We start from the raw sequence: 16,344 nt of genomic DNA, 5'->3' as shown, positions 1-16,344 counted from the left end.
TAAAATGGGAGGGGGTGCCCTCCATCTGTTCATTCACAGAGGCAGCTCGGCCTCCCAGCGGATGAATTAGAGAGAGGAGCATCCAGCTATATTAATCAGCCATTACTCCATGAGAAACCTTCATCAGGATCTCGCTGGGATGCTGGAGGGAAAGGATGGAGGACAAGGCAGCAAACATCCTCCTAATGCCACTCTATAAATCCAAAGCACATCCACAGTGTCAAAATACTGGCTGCGGGCACAGTCCTCTCTGCTGCCTAATCGCTAACAATAGGGCGCCCTGCAGTGCCTGGAAACCAAAGCCCCTGATCTCTTTCCAGTACAGCGGCCCGGCCACAAAAAACATAAGGAGAACACCTCTGAGTAAATGCAGAGTGTCGACTGAGTGAATCCAAACAAGCCTTATGAGGAACAGTTAAACGAGTCGGGTATGTTTAGGCTGGAGAAGAGAAGATTGAGAGGACCGAAACCAATGGATTCAAACTACAAGAAAGGCGATTCTGCCTAAACATTAGGAAGAAATTTCTGACTGTAAGAGCTGTTCAATACAGTGGTACCTCAGGTTAAGAACTTAATTCGTTCTGGAGGTCTGTTCTTAACCTGAAACTGTTCTTAACCTGACACACCACTTTAGCTTATGGGGCCTTGTGCTGCCGCCGCTGCACGATTTCTGTTCTCATCCTGAAGCAAAGTTCTTAACCCGAGGTAATATTTCTGGGTTAGCGGAGTCTGTAACCTGAAGTGTATGTAACCTGAAGCATCTGTAACCCAAGGTACCACTGTACTGGAACAGACCACACTATTTAAAGCACATTCCCTGCCACATGGGAACTGCAGCTTTCCCTCAAGGAACTAAAGTTCCCAGTGCTTTAAACTACAGTTCCCAGGATTCTGGTTGAGCGTGCTTTAAGTGTACAGTGGTACCTTGGGTTAAGTACTTAATTCGTTCTGGAGGTCCGTTCTTAACCTGAAATTGTTCTTAACCTGAAGCACCACTTTAGCTAATGGGGCCTCCCGCTGCCGCCGCACTGCGGCCACGCAATTTATGTTCTAATCCTGAAGCAAAGTTCTTAACCCAAGGTATTATTTCTGGGTTAGTGGAGTCTGTAACCTGAAGCGTATGTAACCCGAGGTACCACTGTATGGTGCAGGCTCAGTCTATGAATGAAATACTGTACTGTAATGGACTGAAAAGAGATCCTTCATTGAGAGAAGTTGCTCACTAGGAACTCTCCAATGTGCTGAAGCAACCAAGCCGGCTTCCTCTGTGGGCTTAGAGCAGGACAGCAGCGCTTGTCAGGCTGCTGCATAAGCACTCCAGGCCTTTGCTCAGTTGCAAAGCTCTGCTGCAATGCCAGGATCCCTTGAAACATGCTTTGAAACAGCACCCCCAGGGCAGCACTTTGCAAAGCCAGCCTGGAAACTTATTATTTTTTTTGGCACTCAGTACCAGACCACTCTGAGGGCGAGGGCATCCACAAAAAGCCAACCCAATGGGGAGACCTACTTTGCATTTACATAGTGATAAGCTCATCACAGGGAGGACAATTTTCTTGTGAATGCAACCAGCGTGTGGCTTGAGGGGGGGTAGCAGGGAGAGAGAGCATGTGAGCTGGGAGGCTCCATGCAACGGGAGAAACGGAAAAATGCAAGTCTCGCAAATGGAAACACGTGTTCAGAATTACAGGGAAATGCAGGTATTTGAGCACACTTCTAGGTGGTGCTGCCTCATCCCACAGAAGTGGCTTGCTGAGGCTCTAGCACACGGGTAGGCAAACTAAGGCCCGGGGGCCAGATCTGGCCCAAACGCCTTCTAAATCTAATCTAGCCCGCAGATGGTCTGGGAATCAGCATGTTTTTACATGAGTAGAATGTGTGCTTTTATTCAAAATGCAGCTCTGGGTTATTTCTTGGGCATAGGAATTTGTTCATCCCCCCCCCAAAAAAATAGTCTGCCCCCCCCCCAAGATCTGAGGTGACAGTGGACCGTCCCCCTGCTGAAAAGGTTTGCTGACCCCTGCTCTAGCATATTTAGAAAGTTAATGTCAGATTTTAGTTTATTGCTATTTTAACATTCCCAAAGTCTTTAATGGTTATTGTCGATTCTTATTGATAATTTCCTTGTTTTATCTTTTCTGGCAAGCCATTCTGAAGGGATCTTTTTATAATCAAGCAGTGTCCAGAGTTTACAAAATAAGTAAATAAAATAATCAGTAAGTAGGACAGACTCTGACAACCTGGTTTTGGGCTAAAACTCTCACCAGCATGTTGCATAGCCTTAGAAGGGGCTACAGGGAACCAGGCAGAGGGCCTTCTTGGTAGTGGCGCCCTCCCTGTGGAATGCTCTCCCACCAGATGTCAAAGAGAACAACAACTACCAGACTTTTAGAAGACATCTGAAGGCGGCCCTGTTTAGGGAGACTTTTAATGTTTGATGTAGTACAGTATTTTAATATATATATTTTGGAAGCCGCCCAGAGTGGCTGGGGAAGCCCAGCCAGATGGGCGGGATATAAAAAATAAATTATTATTATTATTATTATTATTATTACAGCCATGGGGCCTGTCGTGAAGATAACTGGGGAATTGGAGGGGGCGGAGCTGGATGGGCTACTGGTCTGACTCATGCCTTATGTCCGGTTGTGTGTCGCCCAGCTCTACATCTCTATGATTCTGTACCTCATCTGTTCCACCTGCGCCTAAAGGATGCTCATGAGGGCGCCCCCCCCCCCGTAATGTGAGAGAAACATTCTCGCTAAACTGAAAAACAAGAAGTCTAACACCCACTCGAGTGCCAACAGGAAGCTGCTCTGCTCCTCACAGGAAGTCCCCCTCTATTTTGTCATCCAACGTTCCTTCCTCCAGGACATGGGTTCAAAACACCTACTTGGTTACGAAGCTCTTATGGTGGCTGAGGGCAAGTCAGTCTCTTTCTCTCTCTCTGCTTCTTCAACTTTTAAGTGGTAGTAACAGCAATCTACCTCGGGATATTGCTGTGAGAGGCAGACGTGCCACAAAGACTGGACGACATGTGGGAAGTCTGGAGCGCTTATAAATAGGACGTAGCTATAATGTGTTTTTAAATTATTGTAATCCGCTCTGATCCTCAAAAGATAGGGTGGGGATTAAATAATATTATCAGCCTCTTAATAATGAAGGATTATAAAGGATCGTCCTTTGGGATTATAATGGATCACGCATGATGGTTCACCATAAAGCTGAAACAAGAGGGGGGGACCCCCAAACCTGACCTTGAGGCCTGGCATGGCAGAACTGTGGGGCAGAGAGAGGTTGGCATAGATCAGGAAAGAGGGGCTTGTTGGGATTGAGCCATTGTGAAGTTTATATAATAATAAATGATGTGCAGAAAGAGGCTAGAGAAAGGTTTCTCTCTCTTGCAACACCAGAACTGAATGTTAGCAGTTTCAGGACAGATAAAAGAAAGTCTTTATTCACATAGTGGATAGTTAAGCTACGGAACTCCCTCCCACAGCAGACAGTGATGGCCACCAACCTAGAAGGCTTTAAAAGATTAGACACATTCGTGGAGGAGGAGAGGGCTCTTGATGCTGCTAGTACATTTCCGAGCACAATTCAAAGTGTTGGTGCTGACCTTTAAAGCCCTAAACGGCCTCGGTCCAGTATACCTGAAGGAGCGTCTCCACCCCCATCGTTCTGCCCGGACACTGAGGTCCAGCACCGAGGGTCTTCTGGAGGTTCCCTCACTGTGAGAAGCCAAGTTACAGGGAACCAGGCAGAGGGCCTTCTCGGTAGTGGCGCCCACCCTGTGGAACACCCTCCCACCAGATGTCAAAGAGAACAACAACTACCAGGCTTTTAGAAGACATCTGAAGGCAGCCCTGTTTAGGGAAGTTTTTAATGTGTGACCTTTTAATGTATTTTTAATCTTTGTTGGAAGCCTCCCAGATGGGTCGGGAAACTCAGCCAGATGGGTGGGGTACAAATAATAAATTATTATTATAGCACGCAGGATGGCTATTCTCCACCTCCATGGTCAGAAGCAGCAATGCTTCTGAATACTATTTCCTGGAAGGAGGAGAGAGGGCTGCTCTTGTGCGAAGTCTGCTTGTTGGTTTTTCCCACTGGGGCATCTGAGAACAGAATACTGGGATGGATGTGACATTGGCCTGATCCAGAAGGGCTCTTCTTGTGTGAGGGGATCACTTCCGTTTTTTCAAGTACTGACAACATTTAACATGGTATTCTGGGCTGGTGGACTTTTACCATAGCAAGCCAAGAGCCTTGGGACTGCTGCTCCACTTACGCAGACGGAGAGACTGCCACAGAAGCATGCTGGGGCACAATGATGACTTCTTCCTGAATTGGGTTCCCTCTGCATTTAGAGAGCTGCAAATAATTCTAAAGCCGCTTAATGGTATGGGGAGGATTTGAGAGCCAGCCTGCTAAGGAGACGGATTAGCCACCAGCAAGAAGAAGCAGCACTGCCAGGACACCTGGCTCCCTAGGAAGGGTAGTGGAACAGGCTCAACTGTCTATCACAGGCAGGGAGGACACACAAGCTTCAAAAAGCCTAGAGTGTCAACGTGGAAGCCAGGAAGATATGCTTGTGGGCTCCTGGGTTATGGCCCCTCCCTCTCTGGAGGAAGAGGGAAGATGTAAACACTTTTTTTGCCCATGTTTTCAAGTTAATTGGTAATATATATACTGAAACACCCACAGTATATTTATGCTGATATATTTTCATTTTTAAGCATATATTGTAACTGGGAACAGAGGTACCAGTCTTCTACAGAGCCAGACCATTTGTCTTATCTAATTCCATACTGTCTACACTGAGAAGCAGAGGCTCATATTTACCCACACTCATGGTTTTTTTTAACTGGGAGGAACATTAATATATTAATGGTCTGTCTTGTACTCATCCATTAAGTAGACTTGTTCCTTTTACTATGTTAGCCACCTTGAGGAACAAAAATGCAACAAATAAGTTCAATAATAAACTAATAAATAATAATAATAACTACAAATACAGAACAAATGAGGAGCTGATGCAGCAAGGCATCGGCGACAAGAAAGTTCTCCTACACAACCCCCATGAAATAAACGGGAGCCACACAAGAGCATCCCACCAGGGCTTGCAAGAGAGAACTATGGATTGTAGGTCCAATGATATCAATAGCTGAAGAGGTATAACAGGAAGGGTTCCTCCTTCCCTATGTGAAAAGGCATGCTACTGTTAAATAGCAAGTAAGTACACAGGTTAAAAAGGAATGTAGGTGAGCTGAGGGTGTTTGCTTGATGGGATCCCGCATGTTCACCTCTGAAAAGATGCAATATAAGAACATAACTATGCACACTTCATTTTTTTTTCATTTCACTTTTAAGTTGTACGCCGCTATATTAGAAAGGCTATATTACTACACACTATACTATACACAAGGCGGCTTATAAGCTGGGGGGGGACAAATATACAAGATCACACATCTTATAGCAATCAGATGCAATACAAATAAACCATAGTAAAATATTTAATTATGGCTATGTATGTATGTAAAGCAGGGACGTGGGTGGCGCTGTGGATTAAACCACAGAGCCTAGAACTTGCCGATCAGAAGGTCAGTGGTTCGAATCCGCACAACGGGAGCGGTTCGAAAGCACGTCAAAGTGCAAGCAGATAAATAGGTACCGCTCTGGCGGTACCTCTGGCGGGAAGGCAAACGGTGTTTCCGTGTGCTGCTCTGGTTTGCCAGAAGCGGCTCAGTCATGCTGGCCACATGACCCAGAAGCTGTACGCCGGCTCCCTCGGCCAGTAAAGCGAGATGAGCACCGCAACTCCAGAGTCAGCCACGACTGGACCTAATAGTCTGGGGTCCCTTTACCTTTATGTATGTAAAGCAGCATCACTAACATGCTTAGAGATGCCCTCCCCTCCTCTTCAAGCCACTGGGCATCTCTTATTCCAATATGACAGTTCATATATATGCATTTAACGTCGTAACTTGCCCACTACTCAGCACTGCTGAACTATGCTCCACCCCAATCTCATGCTGTCAGGTTTGTTTGAAACCAGCTTGGTGGAAGAGAAGATGCAATCTCTTCTGGTGTATCTGGGGCCAGGAGAAGGGAGGGAGAATATGTGGGGCAAGATGTGCTGCAAGGGGACCACAACATTGTTGGCGTATTTATTGCTGGCACTTTTGCCAAGCAGGTCTGCTGTTGCCATGGCGCAGGCAACTGGCTGCAATGCCCACTAAGTTGGGAGACATCAGGGGAAGGGGGTGGCAGCACCAATGCCATGCTAAGCAGGACCCCTAGGGCACAATTCCCTCACTCTGCTGTCACGGTGGCAGGCTCCTGTCAGACCGATTTAGGGCGTTTCACAACAGAGGCTTGAGGATGCATTTTATCCTCTGGAAGGCTGCATTTGCAAATGATGTTGGTATTAGGTAAGAAAAATAAAGAGAAAGGTATCCACATCAAACTAATGTTGGTTTTTTACATCCACAGTACAGTCTGCCCTCCAACAACATGACCCCGTTTACCAGGGGCAGCCTCTGGATTTTCTGGTCATTGTTTAAAAAAATCCCTTCGTTGCTTTTGTGGGAGACAAATGCTGTCAGTGCGCACTAAAGTTCTTCGCATTTCAGGCTTCCCACCTGGATCTCTAGAACTTAAGTATTTGGGGGGAGGGGATAGAGATTCATTTTTATTCCATGTGCATACAGTTGCAGCTACCGTACATATGCAACGAGATTATTTGCAAGATTAAGAACTCATTTTTAAAAAACAAAGAAAAGCTACGGTCAGTATAATATGTACATCAGCCAGAGAAAAGCTTCCCAACAACGTAACATGAATCAAACGTAACATGAGGTATGACTGTATATATATTATCATTTTTCTTCTGAACAGTGTCTCCCCTTCCCCAGAAAGAATTGTGATTGGAGCAAGCCATTCCAGGCTTATGGTCGCTCTCCATTGTGCACTCATGATGATCTGCACTCAGGATGGTATTGGGGCTGTTAGACACGATTCTGCTTTCAACACTGCTTGCACCTGCTAAAGTTTTGGGGTGGAGGTACTGCTTCATTTCCAATCGGTGCAAGTCCCTTCCTGCAGAAAACCTGTAACTTTTTACCCCACAAATGCTCTGGAAGGGATTTCCCCCCCACACTTTTGTTGCACTGTAGACACAAGACTCCTCCCTTCCAGGAGGCAATAATGTGGTAACGTGGGAGCATCACAAGACAGGTATGTGGATGGTTCAGTATAAACCCACCACCACTAAAGCACTATTATTGTGTCAATGGCATGTTGCAGAACTCGTCCTCCAAAAGGCAACTATTCTATTGCTGTCTCCTTGGAGCAGAGTATACATGTGTGATGATACTGTTAGGCACATCATGTATATTAATAGCACCATATAAATGATAAAATTGACACTGGAGAGTATTATTTTTATCATTATTATTTATTGAATTTATATACTGCCCTATACCTGGAGGTCTTAGGGCAGTTCACAGAACAAAATAAAAATATAAAACCACAAAATATATAATCAAAATAAAAAACCCCATTAACCCGCCCCCCCAAAACCCCACATTTTAAAAGGGCATAGGATGTCGATCAAATCAACCAAAGGCCTGGTTAAAAAGGAATGTTTTTGCCTGGTGCTTAAAGGTGTATAGTGAAGGCGCCAGGCAAACGTCCCTGGGGAGAGCATTCCACAGATGGGGAGCCACTGCAGAGAAGGCCCCGTTCTCGTGTTGCCACCCTCCAGACCTCTTGAAGAAGCACACAAAGAAGGGCCTCAGAAGATGATCCCAAGGCCCGAGTAGGTAATTATGGAAAGAGGCGGTCCTTGAGGTATTGCGGTCCTGAGCCATTTAAGGCTTTATAGGTCAAAACTAGCACTTTTAACTTGGCTCGGAAACTAATTGGTAGCCAGTGCAGTCGGACCAGGATAAATGTAATATGCTCAAACCATCTTTCTCCAGTGAGCTACCTGGCCGCTGAATTCTGCACCAGCTGAAGTTTCCGAACCGTCTTCAGAGGCAGCCCTACGTAGAACGCATGGCAGTAATCTAACCTTGAGGTCACCAGAGCATAGACAACAGTAGTTAGGCTATCCCTGTCCGGATAGGGGCGTAGCTGGGCCACCAGCCGAAGCTGATGGAAGGTACTCCGGGCCACTGAGGCCACCTGAGCCTCAAGTGACAGCAAAGGACCCTGGAGTAACCCCAGGCTATGAACCTGCTCCTTCAGGGGCAACGTAACCCCATCAAGAGCAGGCAACCTCCCACCCATCTGGTCTACGGAACCACCCACAAACAGTGCCTCAGTTATTTGGATTGAGTTTCAGTTTGTTGGCTCTCACCCAGTCCATTACCAAGGCAAGACACTGGTCCAGCACTTCTGCTGCCTCGCCTGCAGATGTAAAGGAGAAATAGAGCTGAGTGTCATCAGCATACTGCTGACAACGTATTCTGACCCTCCGGATAACCCCACCCAGCAGTTTCATGTAGATGTTAAACAATGTGGGGGATAGGATTGAGCCCTGCCGGACCCCACATTGAAGGTTCCATGGGGCTGCAAAGCATTCCCCAACCAACACCCTCTGGGAACAACCGTCCAAGTAGGACTGGAACCTCCGCAAAGCGATCCCACCCACCCCTAGTTTGGACAGAAGGGTACCATGGTCGATGGTATCGAAAGCCACTGAGATGTCAAGAAGAATTAACAAGGACATGTTTCTATTGTCTCTCTCTCTTGACAAAGGTCATGATACAGGGCAACCAAAGCAGTTTAAGTGCCAAACTTTTGGCAAAGCATCCAACTTTTGTCAGAAGAAAAACAGCATCACCTGTTTTCATATTAAAACATACACTCTCACTATAACCAAATGCCGCTTAAAAAAGTTTGCATTCAGTGAATCCCTAAATACCACCATTTCTCACAATGTATAAATATGAGCATGAGTTGTGCTCCCAAGGATTCCTTGCAATGTGGCAGAGAACTTGGCAGAGTGAGGGTGGGGAATGAGAGACTCTCTCTCAGGTCACCCACAGTAGCTCATGGAACTTTGAAGTGTCAGGCATAGCCCTACTGGCTTTAGCCCAAACGTAGCAGAGTTTTCCTGCACAGCGAGGAAGCTAGTTGCGGCAGTAATGACTAGTCAGCTAGACTCAGAATAACTATTTACAGGATTTATTAAAAGGAAAAATAAAACCAGCAGAGTTTCTGCATACAAATAAAAGCAAAATAAATCCTCTTTCTCTCTCTCTCAAAACCATACACAGCACTTCTAACTCCTAACACACCTCACATCAAACTGTGCTAGCAATCCCTAGATAACAGAGTTGAGTGCTGCTCGTTAACCAATCAGAGTGAGTAGTTTTTAGGTCAAGCAGACCTGGGCTTTCTGCCAAGAGTAAATTGCCACCAGCTTGAGTTAAATGGTGAAGCTAGAATCTGCAAGTTTCCCACGAGAACCAATTAACAGAAACAGAAACTGAACACCCCCTCACAGATTCTGCTGAACAATTAACTCCAAATACACCTATGTAGGAGATTATTTTTCCAGCAAACCTAAACCCTTGCACATTCGCTTGTTCTTTATCTTTGCCAATGGTTTAGTTAACACATCTGCTACATTTTCTTCACTTGATACATAAGTACAGGTGATTACATTTTCTTGTACACAGCAACGTACATTTTGGTATTTTACAGAGATATGTTTGGAACGCGATTTGAAACCCTCTGTTTTACTTAAGGTTATACAAGCTTGATTATCAATGTAAACTTGTACTGGTTCTCCACAATTTACATTTAAATCTGTTAACAAATGCTTGAAATAAATCACCTCGTTGCACAATTCACTCAATGCAGCATACTCTGATTCTGTTGATGACACACTTACAACGTCTTGCTTGCGTGACCGCCAGCTGATTAAAGCTCCACCGACCATTATGACTAGTCCTGTGACAGATTTTCTATCTGGCAAATTTCCCCAGTCACTATCACAGTAGCAACTCAACATTTCGTCCTCGGAAGAATTTAATTGTAACATATAGCCAATTGTCTGCTTGAGATATCTCAGAACTTGTTTTACCCCTTTCCAGGCATTTAGTGTGGGTTTTGAGACCAATCTACTTAATATGCCTACTGCGTAGCTAATATCAGGTCTGGACCACTGTGCTATATACAATAAACTTCCAATTACAGAGTGATATACATCAGGATGTTCAAATTCAGGACTCTCATCTGTATGAAGTGTTTTTATGAAACCTGGATCCATAGGCACCGCTGCCCCTTTGCAATCCTGCATCCTGTATGTAGTCAGTAGTTGTTTAACTTTGTTCTGCTGACTAATTAGGCAGCTGCCATCTTGGGCCCAGCACACTTCCAACCCTAGATATGTCCTAACCGGGCCTAAGTCCTTCACTTTGAACTTACTGGACAATTGCTTGGCAAACCTTTTAGTTTGTTTATCTGTTTTGCAGGCATACAAAACATCATCTACATAAATCAGACAAAACTCTTGATCACTGCCTGTACCACGTACATAAACACAATTGTCAGCTGTACTCTGCTTGAAACCAAATGACACTAAGGCCTCATGGAAACATCTGTTCCAAGATCTTGCAGCCTGTTTGAGACCGTATAGAGCTTTGTTTAATTTCAACACTCTATTGGAACCTGTCTCATAACCAGGCGGTTCGGCTAGATACAGGTCTTCTGATATTGATGCATGTAAATATGCAGTCTGGATGTCAAAATGGTTTAACAGGAGTTTTCTCTTTGCTCCAAGCGTTAGAATCAGCCTTACACTGTCCCCCTTAGCAGTAGGGGAAAAAGTCTCGTCATAATCTTTTCCAGGCCTCTGAGAATATCCTTGAGCCACTAAACGAGCTTTGTATTTGTACTCTCCTGTCACCAGAGGTTTAAGTTTGTACACCCACCTGCAGCCTACAATCTTTGCCCCCTCAGGCGCTGCTACTGGTGTAAAAACCTTATGCTCATTCAGAGAGGACATCTCTTCCTCCATTGCCTGTTTCCAGCGCTCTGCCTCCTCTTTTGGTAACTTTAACACCTCCTGAAAACTCTTGGGTTCTGCACTTACACTAAACACATTTGCAGTATCAGGAGAAAAACGCACCGGAGGCACTCCTTTGTTTTGTCTTTTAGATCTTCTGGGAGAAAATTTTTCTTCTGACCCACTTTCCTCCTCAGAACTACGATCTCTCTTTTGTTGCTTAGCAACTGGTCTTTGGCTAACTTCACTTTCTTGAGAGCTCTTATCTGAACTTTCCTCCCCCTCAGACTCTGACTCCCTGTGTCTACCTTCAGAGTCATGAAGCTCCTGGGAAGGTTCAAACCAAACCTCAGTATTGGCATGTAGTCTCTCCCAGCCACTATGTTCACAAAAACTGGCATTCCTGGAGATCACAATGCCATTCGTCCCTTCAGCAAAACGGAAACCTTTTCCCAGCTCCTGGTAACCCACAAACACTAGCTGTTTGGTCTTAGGATCTCCCTTCTTCCTCATTTGTTTCGGAATTAATACCCAGGCTTTTGATCCAAACACATGCAAATGGTCAATTTTAGGTTTTTTCTGAAACAATTTAAAGTACGGGGTTGTACCTATTGTTTGATGAAAGAGCCTATTTTGGAGATAACACGCGGTGAGCATGCTCTCCCCCCAATAAGACATGGGCAAATCAGCATCATCAAGCATGGCAAACATCATATCTTGTAAAGATCTGTTTTTTCGCTCTGCAACGCCATTCTCCTCTGGGGAAAAAACGTTCGTTTTTCTATGCCCAATGCCACGCTTTTGTAACCAATCTTTAAAGGCATTTGACATAAATTCGCCACCTCTGTCTGTCTGAATCCTTTTGAGTTTAATGGACAGAAATCTTTCCACGGATGCCACCCAGCCTTTAAACTTAGTGAACACGTCACCCTTATTCTTCATGGGAAAAACCCAAGAATAACGCGTGGCGTCATCCACAATTGTTAGTGAAAAACGCGATCCACCCCTGCTTACAGCAAATGGACCAATTACGTCCATGTGAACCAGCTGTAGCGGTGACTCACTAACTCTGTCACTTCTGGGGTAAGAGACTCTGTGGGTTTTAACCTTTTTACAGACATTACAATCAAGGTACTTGTTACAACTCTTTAAATTACCCCCATCAGCCAATTCAGACATTTTTAGTACACTTTTCCAGCAAGCATGCCCCATTTTCCTATGCAATAAGTGCACACAGTTGTCATGTATAGCTTTGTTAGCAGGCTGAGATTTACTGACTGCTGCTGCAACTTGAGATCCTGCTTTAAGCCAAAACAAGCCTCCCTCTGACTTAGCAGTGCCTAAAATCTCACCAGCCTTCTTAATAATGCAACTGTCTCCTTCAAAATGCACTTTAAACCCAGCTTTTAGCAAACAATCTACAGACATCAGATTGCTCCTTAATGATGGCACACAAAGTACATTTTGCAGGCATTCACGAAGACAAGGAACATAAACTGCACCCCCCCAAATCACTTCGGAAGTACTTCCGTCTGCTAGAGCCACCTGGCTGCGCTGTGCTGAGTTCTTGGAAACAAACAATTCATCTGAATTTACGATGTGGCGAGACGCTCCCGAATCGACCACCCAGACCGCTTGTTTCTCATCAGCAACCTTGACCTTGGCGGTCACCAGCTGAGCCGACTGTTTTTGTTTGAAGAATTTCCTTTTACGCTGCTGCTGCTGCTGATCTCGTCTCTGCTCCTGCACCGGCAACTGAGACTTGACCAACTCCGGACATTGTCGTTTTAGATGCGCTGAAGACCCACATCGGAAACAACGCCTAACAGCAAACGCTGACTCCTCGCCGGTACGCTGCTTTTGCTCCACCTCTGGCACGGCATGAGAACTCCTTCCAAACCGCCCACCTGTAGAAGCCTCTGCAGCCAACGACCTTTCTTGCCTCTTCTGCCATTCTTCAATCAAACGCCCAGTAACGTAACTGACTGATAAATCATGCTCCTGTATGCCTTCTAGAGACAAAACTAAATTATCCCAGCTTTCCGGGAGAGAACTCAAAATAATAGCCACCTTCTCCTGCTGGTCTAACGCACAGTCTCTTTCCTGTAGCGCAGCAAACTTTAACTGTAAACTGTGTAGGTGTTCCAGCATTGTAACCCCAGGCTGTAACACTGCCTTGTACAATGCCTTGCGAATGAACAGCTTGGAAACCGCTGTCTCACGCACATGGAGTTCTTTAAGTGCTTGCCACACACCTCTAGCTGTCTTGATTCCCCTCACATACGGCAACTGGGAATCTTCCAGCCCCAAGACAATTGTGGCCCTTGCTCTTTGGTCTTTATCGAGGTCTTCATCATCAGGCTTCGTAGGAAACTTACTCACCACTTGCCAGAGACGATCCCTCTGCAGCACTGCCTGCATGCGTTCCGACCACAGCAAGTAATTGGAGTCATTCAGACGCTCAAAAGCCATCTGAACTGGTTGTGAGGCCATCTTGAGAGCGATGTCCCTGGAACCCGGAACCAGCTACTCACGACCACCGAGAGAGAAAACAGGAACCACAGCACCCAGCACTCACACGCTGCAGCTGTTGTCCTTGTGTCCGCTGCGTCACCAGCTCACCACGGTCAGGAACCAGCCAGAGAACAACAACTTCTGGAACTACTGGAACCAACGCCGTTGATGCTGACACCACCGCAACTCAGGCTGGCAGCACAATGCCCATAACCTCATGGAACTTTGAAGTGTCAGGCATAGCCCTACTGGCTTTAGCCCAAACGTAGCAGAGTTTTCCTGCACAGCGAGGAAGCTAGTTGCGGCAGTAATGACTAGTCAGCTAGACTCAGAATAACTATTTACAGGATTTATTAAAAGGAAAAATAAAACCAGCAGAGTTTCTGCATACAAATAAAAGCAAAATAAATCCTCTTTCTCTCTCTCTCAAAACCATACACAGCACTTCTAACTCCTAACACACCTCACATCAAACTGTGCTAGCAATCCCTAGATAACAGAGTTGAGTGCTGCTCGTTAACCAATCAGAGTGAGTAGTTTTTAGGTCAAGCAGACCTGGGCTTTCTGCCAAGAGTAAATTGACACCAGCTGGAGTTAATTGGTGAAGCTAGAATCTGCAAGTTTCCCACGAGAACCAATTAACAGAAACAGAAACTGAACAGTAGCAGCCTAGCACACAGATATCAAACATGACAAGCTACATAAGAAACCCAAAAAAGTTGTGCCGTCACAGAGAAGCTGCACCTGTTGGATTTCAGTCTGCCGCACAGGCTGCCAGAAAGAAGTTGCTGTTCCCAGTGCTGGAGAGCTATTCTGCAACAAAAGCCTCAATCCTTTTTTCTTTTCTTTTTGGCAGGGTGTGTACATGTGTCTGTGGTCCCAGCCTTTGCTGTATACACAGGGAAGCACGGCACTCCCTGTTTGTTACTATAGCTCCATCATTTGCTGTTGAGTAGCTATGGCAACCTGTGTGAACCAGGGGAAGGGAGCAGACAACCACTCACAAGACTGTGCAAACATTGCCTAATCAATAAAGCTGGCAAACAGGGGCTTGCAAATTGGGTTGCACAAGCCCTTCATTTAATTCTCTCTTTTTCTAAGAGGATTTCATGAAAGGAGTACAGTACAAACACTTCTTATGAAAGGAGTTAACCCTACTCCCAAAGCATTATTTCGTGTGAACCTTATCAGAGAACATATCACAGTTCAGAGGCTTATCAGAGAACACATCACAGCTCAGAGAAGGCGCTTCCTTCACTTGAGCCCAGGCCCTGGGTCAATCACTGCTATCTTCAGGTCTGGGAATGCCCCTTTCCTGACACCCTAGAGAGTCTGCCAGTCAGTGCAGACATCACTAAGCCAAATGGACCAAGGGTCTTAACTTGGTGCAAGACAGATTCTTGTGATCCTGGAGCCCACCCCACTTTCACTCCCCTTCCCAGGATGCCTCTGTCCACCAGAGAAAGCAACTTTTCCTTTTTCAACATTGGGAGACATCCTTCCCATGAACTGGGGGAACGTGGCTCCCAGGTGGAGTCTATAAAGGTGCATTTGGCATCCCCTTGGATATTTTGGACTACAATGCTCACCAGCCCCAGCCAGCAGTGGTCAGGGATGATGGGCATTGCAGTCCAAAACATATGGAGGGTACAAAGTTGCTGAAGGTTGCTGTAAAATGTTTCTGAAGGGATTTCCCTCCCCTGGAACAACCTTGGCTTTGCATACATGATGCTTGATCTCTGGATTGCCCTAATTCCATCTCTCCTCCTCCCTTTCCCCCCATCATATTTATTAAATGTGGTCATTAATGAATACACATACCCAAGGGCCTGTGTGCGTGCAATATCTCTTGAAGGAGTGGGAAAACCCACCAAACAATGCCCCTGTAAAACCAAAAGACAACTCTCACAAACAAGCCCACAAAGGTTACTAATCCATAATAATTTGGGCTACATGCCTGCACTGAGAGCACCAGTCACCCTCAAGATTATGAAAACTTTCCTCCTTGTTTACCTGGAAGAGTTATTTCTTCCCTACAGATGGCAAAACGATCAGCTATTTACAAACCAGCAATAGATAATAGGGGAAAACAAGCAAAAACAAGCAAAAACAAAACCCTCCCCATTCAGTTTAAAATACTATACTGAATTCAAAGTTAACTCAAGACACTAAGCAGAAAACCAAGCAAGAATGCCTGACTGGGCTCAGAAGGCTGCTCTTAAGACGACAAGATGTGTCTGCATGTGGCACAAGGATGGGGGCCTTCTCACCAGCCCATAAAGGCGATGGGGGGACCTTGAAGAAGCTGGCTTCCAAAGTAAGTGTGCAGGTCCCAAACCACATCAGACTTCATAGATTAAAGACATCAGGCTCAACGGTACCAGTGATGGATGGCAATCGGCCCCATGGAGAATGATTGTGAAACCCTTTTGCCAAGGCTCACTGGGTGTGGGGGGAAATGGGTGGCAAGGGGAGCCCCTGAGAGGTGCACCCCACGATCCATAGAGCTGGGGTAAGAGAATCTGATATGCTTGTTGCATGCTTAGAGGTCTGGGTTCAAATCCCGGTTCAGACCTGGCCAGGGGGAAAAGGCAATCACATCTTTTTGCATCTCTTTGGACACAGAAGGTCGCAGCCCCGGCATCTCCACTCATACAAGGGTCAGGGATTGGGAAGAGATCTCTCTTCCTACCTGAGATCCTGGAGAGCCACTTCTAGGCTGGGGGAGCAGAAGAGCCCTGAATGGCCTTGCCCAGTCTCCCCACAGTGGGGAGACGCCTCCAGAAAGCCCTGCTTCTAATAGGGGCGGGAAG

The 16,344-nt window shown here is 45.8% G+C and overlaps 1 protein-coding gene across 2 annotated transcripts in view; it reads right to left on the bottom strand.

Moving 5' to 3' along the window:
* LRRC24 (leucine rich repeat containing 24) overlaps positions 1–16,344 on the bottom strand; it is a 32,100-nt gene that overhangs the window by 15,089 nt on the left and 667 nt on the right. The gene's annotated exons all lie outside the window — the stretch shown is intronic.

Source organism: Podarcis bocagei (assembly GCF_964188305.1).
Source record: "Podarcis bocagei genome assembly, chromosome: 8".
NCBI lineage: Eukaryota > Metazoa > Chordata > Lepidosauria > Squamata > Lacertidae > Podarcis > Podarcis bocagei.
This window is presented reverse-complemented; position numbering and strand designations above follow the sequence as displayed.